The sequence below is a fragment of the Camellia sinensis genome, chromosome 11 (assembly GCF_055761805.1).
Source record: "Camellia sinensis isolate YWXY chromosome 11, ASM5576180v1, whole genome shotgun sequence".
NCBI classification, from domain to species: domain Eukaryota; kingdom Viridiplantae; phylum Streptophyta; class Magnoliopsida; order Ericales; family Theaceae; genus Camellia; species Camellia sinensis.
This window is the reverse complement of record NC_138971.1, coordinates 142,329,613-142,342,188: the sequence shown is the minus strand read 5'-3', so window position 1 is coordinate 142,342,188 and position 12,576 is coordinate 142,329,613. Positions and strand designations below refer to the sequence as shown.

The 12,576-nt window shown below is 38.6% G+C and overlaps 1 pseudogene; it reads right to left on the bottom strand.

Annotated features, from left to right (window-relative positions):
- Nucleotides 1-262: 262 nt before the first annotated feature.
- Nucleotides 263-4,034, bottom strand: LOC145802702 (peroxidase 60-like; annotated as a pseudogene).
- Between the last annotated feature and the right edge of the window lie 8,542 nt (nt 4,035-12,576).

The window sequence follows — 12,576 nt, the reverse complement described above, 5'->3', positions numbered from 1 at the left end:
GAGCTAAAAAATACCTGTAATTAAACTAAAAAATAGCATTAATATGAAATAATAACTCCCATTCAAAATGCAACATTAATTCACTTTCTCATTCAATTTAATATCCAATCACCATTAATAACAAAATAACATATCCAAAAGTGAATTGTAACCAACAAGAAGGTTGACTGAATTGTAAGCAAGTGGCCAACAGCTTTTTAGGAAAATAAAGGAGGAGGTACTGAGCTCAGGACAAGGAATGCAACAAAAAACGGGAGTGAGATTAATCTGATGACTTCACATTCATGCTGATCTTGAACTGGCCAAGTCCTCCAGATCTTGGTGACAGGCCTTCATATAAAGCCCCAAGCATACGCCTGAAAGTAAAACAAAGGAATAAAAAGTATTTCAGAATGAATAAACACAAAATCAAGCCACAATTGACAACAAGATAGAAGCAGCAACAAAAACCAACCACAGAGCAAAGCTTACCCCTTCAACAATCTGTGGATGGATCTTAGAAGAGCTACATGAATCTCCCCTAACAACATTGGATCCTGAAAATAGTAGGGAGCAGCTAAAACAATAAGATGAGAGTAAGGATAAAGCAAATAGTCTAAAGGCAAAATTAAATACAAGGATCTCAAGAACTTACATAATCATGAAAAGCTTGAATAAATTCATCCAGCATAAATGGCCAAAGCCCCAGAACGTCAGCAAAATTTATTAAAAATCTCCAGACCTAAAAATCAATTCACAGGTAATAACATTAGAATGATCACAATACCTCCATAAGCATCACCATTAGATCTAGTCCATATGTTGCTTGAAAAATTGTAGTTCAATCAACATTTAGTCAGTCTTAATTTTTTGTCTTCCTTACATTTTCAACTAGATGATGCAGCTCAAGTCTGTTCTTGCCACCCCAAAGCTGACTGTGTGAAGTCTAAATCTAAACCAACAGGGCCCAAGAAGCACAATCAATAGGATCAAAGGAACAGTATGAAAAATTTTTAGAATTCAAGGTTTCCTCTAATCTTATCATCTCAAAAACTAACCTACCCTGGAAACTACAGACTGATTTGTTACTATTAGCTAAATATGATGCGACTCAAAGGGTGAATCCTCCGCTGTATCAGGTCTTGTCACAGGGTTCCTCTGTTAGTTTCTGTTTATGGCCTTGGTCCTCCATGTAACAAAATAACTTACAAAAAAAATTAATAATAAAAAGAAAAGATAATGGAATACCTTGTATAAGTAATGCCGATGTATTGAGACTTGGACAAGTTTCTTATAGACTTCCATTTTGATGATTGCTAAGATACGCTTCTACCTGCCCTGTTGCTGCCAATATAAGTCCTACAATGCAAAATCACAACTGTTAAGATAGAAGATAGATAGATCATTAGGAAAAAGCTTATACTAGAATAAAAATACAGTTAATCAACTTTTCTTTATGGAATTGTATACAAGGCATCAAATTAAAGCAATCTGCTGGCTTTTACATGTGGCAATTCGTCGACTGGGAAGCAAATAGCACGACATGAATCTACAAGCAAGTGCTTTAGAAAAATGTACTAGAAATTTCAGTTAGTCATCATTGTTGATTTTTGTACAGAAAATGGTAGTTTTCCGGTCATCGCCCGACCTCAATTAAATTTAAGTTAATCATGTTATTTCTTATCACCACATCTCAGGTTCTCCTCGGTTTTCCTCTATTTTTTTTTAATCACCCTCCACATGGATCAAATTACTCCTCAATTCACATGCTCAACTTAATAGGAATCGTGCAATCACACAACCATCTTGATACTTTTCCACTTTTTTGTACAACTGGTCAACTCATCCACATAGAACTAGTTTCCTATTTCAAAATCCATTTCTCCTAATCATTCTATTCTTAAGGAGAGCTAAAATTTCTTGTCTTTCAAAAAAAAATGTATTAGAAAAAAAAATCAAAGGGGATGCCACTCATGTAGAAAAAGAAGAAAAAACAAAGCAAAACAAAACAAATCAGGAAAAGACACACACACGAAAAAATAAAGGCATATATATCACCTCTGATATCAAAAGACTCTACAAAATTCACAAATTGAGTAAGGCTCAAGGCAACAATTCCCATGACCCAACTACATGAATGCCACCTGTATATCATGTGCATCTTGAACCATATATGTAACCAGAGTCAACACACAATCAGTCAACAAAAAATTCAACCAATGATCTGGTCTAGAAGGTCTTTAAAAACTTGGTTTTTCATGTTATGTAAACTATGTTTTAAATAATGTGATTCGCAAAACAAGAGAATTCCCTTTCGAATACAAAAAAATTATTGAAGATGTGTGACCTATTGGGAAGAAAAATATACGAACAAAAAGAAGATGCCACACACCAAAAAACTAAGGCAAAAAAGAAGAAGAGAGAGATTCCATAAAACTTACCTTCAATGCCTCCCATGCAGTAGCATGATCTTCTGGTGCCTGCACAAGGAACAATGAAATAACACATTGTCCTAAAAAACATTTGATAGAATATCCAACATACAACTAGCAAAGGCCCAATACCAATTTTGTAGTTTCATCTTCAAGGTCTGAAGCTGCAATCCAGTCAACTGATGGCTTCAATGAACACGCAATACAAGCATGCAGATAGAGAAAAACGTGGGGTGCCCTTAAAATAATTCATAGCCACATCACTACTTGAAAGGGAAAAATCGTAGATATTTGGTATATTTACATAGCAGATAGCTTTGAAAAGAAAGAGCATTCATGGTAAAAACAAACACTCATCATCCTATTGTCCTAACAGTTGATGAAACAGAGCTTCTTATTCCTAGAGAACAAGTTTATCAGAAATTTCTTGCCACAAGCCTAAGATCCTACAATCAATTTTAACAGCTTTTTCCTTGGGCTATATTTCGATCATTGACTTGTGGTGGGAAAAGTCAAGAAGAAAATGAAGTGAAATAAGACTCTCTTTTTTTCCACTTGATAAATCCATGATCTGACCATAACACTAATTTGTGTTGGTGTGATCCTGCAGGTTTGTCACTTTTGAAATCCCAACTAGAGAATAACAGCCGTTCTGAACAAGCATAGAGGATATCAAAACCATTCAAAAGCAGCATAAATTTGATTTGGAAATCATATCCCACGACTGCTGCGTATTTCACTGTGTCAGTGGTTTGTGGATCCAACGCCAACTCTTGATAAATTTGAAGAATACCTTTTCCTAGTAGTATTTGCTGGTAATAAGAATTATCCACAACATAGGCACTCACAGGGTTCTCATCAAGATCAGCAGTGTTATCAACTGTTGCATTTTGAGGACATCGAGATTTCAAAATCTCTAACAGCACGAGATTCATGATCGGGTCAGGCTTTCCACTGTTTTGAAAATTATAGAGACGATCTTCGAAGAGTGAACAATGTGTAACTCCAACAGTGTGACCACCTATATAAAATAGTCAGTTAGTCATTAACAAACAATTGATTTGTCGTGCATATATCAAATAAATCACTTGACAAGCAGTGATGATAGCACTATATTCAAAGCATTTTGCTGTGAAATTTTACTGTTTAGCATTACTAGATGAGAAATAAAGGCGGCGAAGGTAAATTACCAAGAAGATAAACCATGTCGATGACATCAAGTCCTTTATTGGCAAATACATTGATGGAATCAGACACGGATATAAAAGGAGCTGGGAGATCCACATTTTGAGCTAGAGATACAAGACCGTCTCTTCACCCTGTTTGCACCGCGTATCTATTTCCTCCAGCCTACATGTACCCAACCCAATATAAACCACCATTGTAAGTTATCACATCATTATATGTTGATTAATAGCAGAGAGAGAGAGAGAGAGAGAGAGAGGACACATTACTCACCAAAGACACTACATCTCTGGCAGCCATAACAATGATATCAGCACATGAAACTACTCCAGGACACACTGCCTCAACAGCAGCTTTTGCTGCATCAATAATGTGAAAGCCCCTTACACTTAGATTAGGAAATGCAGTTTTCTCGCTGTTGCTCCCATCCCTTTTCATTGTTTAAACCCAAATAAATAAATAATAAATCAAAGTTAGTGTAACAAAATTCAAATTGAACATCTACATGTAAAATGAACATCTACCACATTAATCAATATCCTAGAACAGTTTCTTCTATTTTTCTCATTAGATATCATAGACCAATTCTATTAATAACAGTTGAACCTGATAAATAATCAAGCATTACAACAATGTCTTCATGTATAGCAACTACTCATGTATACTCAAGCAAATTGATAAGTCAAGCAAACAATGAATGAGCTTTTCCCACAAGTGTCACACTAAAACTGAAGAAGCTTCCAAAGAACAAACTAAAGATAAACTCACTCAGTTATAGTAATTCATTCAGAATCATTACACCAAAGCAAGTTGATTAGCCAATGTTAAAACCCTTGAATAAACTAACTTACAAACTATAAAGCCAGAACGATAAATAAAACAAAATACCACATAAATAAAGAACTCATTTTTGATGAATAATATTGACGTCTTCAAATATTGAATGTTCACTAAATCAAACATACAACAGAAAAAAATGTATCCAATCCTTGACATATACACACAAATTTCATATGCACAAACAAAATACATACAAAACACTGATGATCATGGACGAGAGAGAGGGAGAGAGAGAGAGAGGGTACCTCTTTATTCAAAATTATGATTCTTATCTTCTCACAGAGATTGAAAACCCTAAAGAACAAAATCCACATAAATATCAAAACGCCAACCCCCCAAAAAAGAAACGAGAAAGAAAACAAAAGAAGAAACAACAATTGAAAAAATAAATAAATAAATAAAAATTATAATCTTGAGTCACGTATCGATTTTTTCTTTTAACTGGAATCACAGATCGATCAATTTCAATTTCATAGTTCTTGGTTACAATTTCAATTTCAATAACCAAATCGAGAGAGACGGAAGGAAGAGCTTGTGAGAGAAAGAGAATCGATACCTCGCTGGTGCAGATGATGGTGGCGGTGGAGCTTCGAAATCAGAGATTCAGATGAAATCGAAATCAGAGAAATCGAGCCGGTGCAGACGGTGCTGGCGGTGGAGATTCGAAATCGAAATTGCTCTGAATCTCAAAGATGAATCTGTGAGAATGATAAGGGCTTAGAGGGGGTTGAGAGAGGCGAGATTTGAAGCCGTGAGGATTCCAAATAAGATGAACTTCGAAATCAAAATCAAAATAGCCAAGATGAATCACCGAGATTGTATCATTCTGAGATGAATTGATCCATTGAGATGAATCGATCCATTGAGAGGGTTGAGAGAGAGAGCGAACGAGAGAGTGATTGAGTAAAAGATCAGGGATACAAAATGAGTGAGTGAGAGATTAGGACTTCAGAGGCTCGCCCATTTAAGGGAGAAAGAGAGAGGACATTTGAAGGCGCTTTAAGACGCCTTCTGTTATTGAAACGGTACCGTTTTAATATTTTAAAAAAGTGACGTTTAAAAAATGCCGTCGAATGTCATAAAACATGGCGTTTAATAAAACGCCATTAAATGAATGTCGTCGAAACTCATGTTTCCTGTAGTGGATGCTAAAGCATAAAACTTACCGAGTACTCCAAGCCAAAACAGAAGCTAATTAGAAATCCATGCATGATCCTAATTATACGGAAATGCCTAATGCAACACATGCAAAAATGCAACTATAGCAGGCTCGGCTATTCTAAACATGGCATATGAAATGCTACAGCTAACATGTATTCAACTTGGAATTGAAAATACAATACAGTTAGTATGATGCACTGAGCCCGGTGCATGCAAAACAGATGAATGAATGCAAACATGCTATCATACTGTATGCTAATTGAAACATGCCCTAATCTAACCATCATAAGCGGGTAAATAAAAGGGAGAAAGATGTGGGGTTGGAAGACATGCATCACACACACGCACACTTATTACAACGTTGCCCTCGCGCAGAGGGTCCGAATAAATAATATACAGTCCCAAATGAATAAATAATACAGTCTCGAATAAATACAAGAGTCCTAATTAATTTACAAATTAATCTAAGAAAGCTATAAACTGGCATGCAAGCCAGGGACTGCCTCGACTCTGATGAATGATGTATGTTTGGGCTGCCTTGCGCGGAAATTCACTAGGATGCCCCAATTAGCCTCTGTTTTGCAATTATTCTTGGAAAGCGCGCCAAGCTCCAGAAGGTTGCTAATTCTTGATTTGCTGCAACAGAGAGCAGGAAAGGGGCATAGCAATGTATTTTCACATATGTATGCATGTCTCGATCCTCGTGCCACCAATCACGCATCTCGATGCATGATGGCCGAGGGGTCGAATTGTGCAACTCAATATAGAATGAATGCACATGAAAACACAACAAGACCTGACTCCATCATGGATAATCCGGAGTGTCGGTGATTGGGAATTGAAACACGTTCCGTCACTCGAAGTACGAAACGTCCCTCGTTCCCGTGCTCGGGCTAACTCCTATCCCAAGCACAATGCAATATGCATGATATGCATGAAATGCAACTAAGATACAACCTAACATACACAATGCTATGAAATGGCATACACGATGCACGAGATAACATGGCATACACAATGCGCTAACATACAACCTAGCATACGCAATGCTATGAAATGAAATGGCATACACAATGCATAATGGACTTACACCAACATGAGTGGACCTCAGCCACACTCACATAAGAGGCCATAAGATGAAAATGAGACACTCGAAATGCGTGCACACAAGCACGCAAACCGAGGACCGACCCTAAGGCACCAAATGCCACTCTAACAAGACATGGCAAGGCATGGAATATGGCATACAAGCATGCAAATTTCAGTGCTAAAATATGACTCGAAACAGCCCCGAATCATGACAATATAGCACCCGATGCATGAAATGGTCCCGAAATGCAAGATTAAGCACATGAAATGACTTGTAGCTACATCAAGCATGCATTATTTGTACATGAAGTATGAATACAGATTCAAGGAAGCCCCAAAAAAAACATTTTTACAGTTTTAAGCAAGGCCAAACAGCAAACACAAATAGGGCTAAACCGATGCGCAAAAATGGCCCTAAATGTGAGATAAAGAAGCAAGTCACAGCTTCTTTCCCCAAAAAGATGAGGGCCCTTCAACAATGTTTAAGAGGGGCCCAAAATATGACCTTTTACAGTTTATGACCGGGCCAAAAACAGTACACAAGCATGCTCAAAATACTATGCAAAACAAGGCCAAAAAGAGAGCTATAACACAAAGTACAAGAAGGATGCTTCAAACAGTAAAAGACCCTTAATGAAATATGAAGAGGGGGTCAAAATAAGGCCATTTATAGTTTGGACCAGAGCCCAAAAACAGAAGCACAAGAGGCTAATGAATCATGCAAAAACGAGGCCGAAAGAGGGATATAAAGGAAAGTGGCAAATGGAAGCCACAAACAGTGATGAACCCTTCAACAATGTTGAAGAAGGGCTCAAAATAAGCTTCTTTACAGTTTGGCTCGGAGCCCAAAAATGCTTAAAAACAGGGCTAACATATCATGCAAGAATAGGCCCTAAAAGAGAGGTAAAGAACAAAGGGGAAGAAGAAGACTTCAAACAGCAAAAAATTCTTATTCAAACATGAAGATGACCTTAAAATATGATCTTTTTCAGTTTGGATCGAAGTCCAAAAATACTTGCGAGTAAAGCTAAACAATCAAGCAAAAAAGTGCAAGTTTAAGGGAAATAGGGACTCACCCTTGAAGAACAACTTTCCAGCAGCTTTTAGTCTGAAAATTTGAGCTTTCAACCTCTTCAAATGTCCTCCAAGGTACTGAAATGAGTAATGGAGGTGATAGGCTAGGGGTTGTAGTGTAAAAAATGGTCCAAGAACAAAGGGTTTTGGAGCTTGGAAGAGAGAGAGAGAGAGAGATTTAAGGAGAGAGCTCAAAACCAAAATTTTCTAACCCCAAAACACAGCTGGGAGCTGCTGGTTTTATAAGCGAAAGAGGTGGAAAAGAGGGGGAAAAATGGGGGAGAAATTGAAATTCAAATTTCCCCCCAAAAAGGCCAAAAAGTGGGATATAAAGGCAAGTGGTAGCTGCTGGACCCAAATGGCCGAGAGCCCTTCAACAAAGTTGAAGAGGGATAAAAAAAAGACACTTTGTAGTTTATGACCAAGTCCGAAACAGCTCACAAGTAAGCCTAAAATACCGTGCAAAAATAGACCTAAAAGAGCGTTAAAGAAGCAAGTGATAGGAGGAGATCTCAAACAGCAAAAAGTGCTTAATCAAACATTAAAAGGACCTCAAAATATGACTATATCAAGTTCGGGTCGGAGCCCAAAAATGCAGAATGAAGGTTCGGAAGCCAAAACACGCAGTTCGGGGCCCCGAAAGTGGGCTGTTAAGCACCGGAAGTGGTGTCCGACCACGAAATTGGTCTCTCGGACCGCAGTGTCCCTCAAAAGGGAGTAAATAAGATGTATGCCAAGAACCGGAGCAAACAGAGATGGTTAAGCGGTCCCGAACCGAGGCACACGGCCAATGGCTTCGAAAAATCGGAAACCAGACTCCAAACGGGCAAAATGGCCTACGACCACGAAACGTAGCCTACGGCCACTGAGAGATGATCTACGAGACCTCTCCCTCCCTTCGGGAAGAGAAAACAGAGAAAACAGAGCCTGGTTCGCAAACCGAGGCAAAGTATGAAAGAGTCCGGAAGTCCGGAGGCAAGGCTCGCAGTCGAGACTCTGAAACCCCTGAACGAGCACAATATGCAACATCACCAAGCGCTCAATCGGTGACATCTGAGTCTTAAGGTCGGTCAAAAATGTAGTGTCTACAGTTGCCCCTCTTTGAAAGAACTCGAAAGTCATAAGTGACGAGAGTGAATGTCAAAGCCTAGAGACGACCCATTTTTGACAAGGCCGAAGACTTAGACAAACAGGCAAGATAAACAAAGATGCGCCCGCAGGCGTGCCCACAGGCAGGGGGCAAAATGCAACCGACAATGCAAGAAGCCGAAGGTACTTCATGATCATGCAAATGTAGTAAGCTGTAATGAAGCACATATTCACAATAAATGCGACAGTTTTAAGCGGGAAGGCAAATCAAACTACATTTCATGCAGTTATGGTGCAATCTTAGCGAGCATGTGTGATAGATACACAAAAGTGACGAGAGTGTGCTGGGTACACTATATGAATAAAGTGTGATTGATACACTAAGTGAAGCAAAGTGTGATGGATACATAAAGTGAACAGAGTGTGATTGATACACTGAAGGCGAACACAGAGTGTGATAGATGCACTACGTGAAGCAGAGTATGATGGATATACAAAAAGTGAACGCAAAGTGTGATGGATGCACTAAGTGAACAGAGTGTGATTGATACGCTGAAGGTGAACACAAAGTGTGATAGATGCACTATGTGAACAAAGTGTGATTGATACACTAAAAGTGAACACAAAGTGTGATAGATGCACTTAGTGAATAGAGTATGATAGATATACTGAAAATGAACACAAAGTGTGATAGATGCACAATGTGAGGAGAGTATGATTGATACACTGAAGGTGAACTAAAAGTGAACATAAAGTGTGATAGATGCACTTAGTGAACAAGTGTGATGGATACACAAAAGGTGAACACAAAGTGTGATAGATGCACTAAGTGAACAGAGTATGATTGATATACTAAATGTGAACACGAAGTGTGATAGATGCACTTAGTGAACAGAGTATGATTGATATACTGAAAATGAATACAAAGTGTGATAGATGCACTTAGTGAACGGAGTATGATTGATATACTGAAAATGAACACAAAGTGTGATAGATGCACAATGTGAGCAGAGTATGATTGATATACTAAATGTGAACACGAAGTGTAATAGATGCACTTAGTGAACAGAGTATGATTGATATACTGAAAATGAACACAAAGTGTGATAGATGCACAATGTGAGCAGAGTATGATTGATATACTAAATGTGAACACGAAGTGTGATAGATGCACTTAGTGAACGATGTATGATTGATATACTGAAAATGAACACAAAGTGTGATAGATGCACAATGTGAGCAGAGTATGATTGATATACTAAATGTGAACACGAAGTGTGATAGATGCACTTAGTGAACAGAGTATGATTGATATACTGAAAATGAACACAAAGTGTGATAGATGCACAATGTGAGTAGAGTATGATTGATATACTAAATGTGAACACGAAGTGTGATAGATGCACTTAGTGAACGATGTATGATTGATATATTGAAAATGAACACAAAGTGTGATAGATGCACAATGTGAGCAGAGTATGATTGATATACTAAATGTGAACACGAAGTGTGATAGATGCACTATGTGAACTGGTGTGATTGATACACTAAAAATGAACACAAAGTGTGATAGATGCACAATGTGAGCAGAGTATGATTGATATACTAAATGTAAACACGAAGTGTGATAGATGCACTATGTGAACTGGTGTGATTGATACACTAAAAATGAACACAAAGTGTGATAGATGCACAATGTGAGCAGAGTATGATTGATATACTAAATGTGAACACGAAGTGTGATAGATGCACTATGTGAACTGGTGTGATTGATACACTAAAAATGAACACAAAGTGTGATAGATGCACAATGTGAGCAGAATATGATTGATATACTAAATGTGAACACGAAGTGTGATAGATGCACTTAGTGAACAGAGTATGATTGATATACTGAAAATGAACACAAAGTGTGATAGATGCACTTAGTGAGCAGAGTATGATTGATATACTAAATGTGAACACGAAGTGTGATAGATGCACTATGTGAACTGGTGTGATTGATACACTAAAAGTGAACACAAAGTGTGATAGATGCACAATGTGAGCAGAGTATGATTGATATACTAAATGTGAACACGAAGTGTGATAGATGCACTATGTGAACTGGTGTGATCGATACACTAAAAATGAACACAAAGTGTGATAGATGCACAATGTGAGCAGAGTATGATTGATATACTAAATGTGAACACGAAGTGTGATAGATGCACTATGTGAATTGGTGTGATTGATACACTAAAAATGAACACAAAGTGTGATAGATGCACAATGTGAGCAGAGTATGATTGATACACTAAAGAAATGAAGTGTGATTGATACACTAACTAAAGGATCTCAAACGGAACTTCTTTGAAGGAACCGTACATACAATATCGTGCCTGAATGAGAAAGAAACTTGATAGGTACAATGCAATACAATGCATGATGTTTAAGGAATGCAATAAACAAGCGTAACGGCGCTTTAGAAAGCACCTCATGGGGTGAGTGGCGATGAACCGCTTCGCTCTGACGGGGATCTCCCCTCGTGCTCTTCGAACACTTAGCTTCAACTCACAGTACAAAGGCTCTAAAATACTGACAAGGATTCTTTACGTAGAACACTTTGGATGTTGCCTTTCTTCTCGATCACATTCGCAACTTTCCCTATTCTCCAACGGGGTGACAGACTAGGTTGGTTCAGTATCCAGAATTGAGGTGCATACACGCTATCTCAACCTATGGGGCTTCCATACAGATTTCAAGCCGAGGACATGCCTCTGGGTATTTAAACCAGACTTTAGTCCCGGAAATCCCGAACCTTTACGTTCTAGGCATCAGCCATTCGAACTCTAGTTTCCACCGTCGCAGTTAGTCTCCGAGGAACTCATTGCGAACACAGCCAAGATATCTCTGGCAGGGAATGGTACTGAGGGAGAGCACTTCTGATCGCCATTTTGGCTTGAAGCAGACTTGATCTTGAGCTTGAGGTAGAGGCACACTCATACTTCGGAGCTTTGGCAAGACTTGAAGGGGTACACACGGAATGTAGTCTTGGAACTTACTGAAGTTGAAACAAACTCAGATACCCGACATTTTCCTCTTTTGCTTTTGCTTTGCAGTTCGGAACCATATATAGCTTCAGATAGGTCCTGGTTCTACTGTTCTGACGTGACCTGGGTTGAATCTTGCGATTTTATGAAAGAACAAATTCTGTTTTGTACAAATGTGGAGAACGGCACGGCACTCGGAGCACAAAACGATTTTATTTTTGAAATTGAGAGATGAGTTTTCGACCAAGTATTGAGCCTACGACTGAACACAGCAAAACGACTCAACAAGGAAATAAAAGGCACACAACCTAGACACATCGAGTAACACTCGAAACGACTCAAAACAAGAATCGAGATAAAACAAAAAGACACGACATGCAGACGTGCACAGGGAGCCTGTTTCACCGGGTAGTGTTTCTCGCTCTTTCTCATTTGTGATTCTCACATCACTCGGCCCTCAGGCTCTATTTTTTTGAAAAAGCCCTCTTCTCACTTTTTCTCTCATTGCACATCTCTCTATTCTTCAATCTCTCATTTTTCATCCCTCCCCTGGGTGGTTGATGGATGAACAACAAATTGTGGGCTCGTGCCCCTAGCATTCTGCTAGATTCTTCTTTTCCTGCGCGCAGCTAGTGAGTTCCTCTCTCAGAGGGGTTGTGCTACAACAGGATGTGTAGCAAATCTGCAGCTAACAT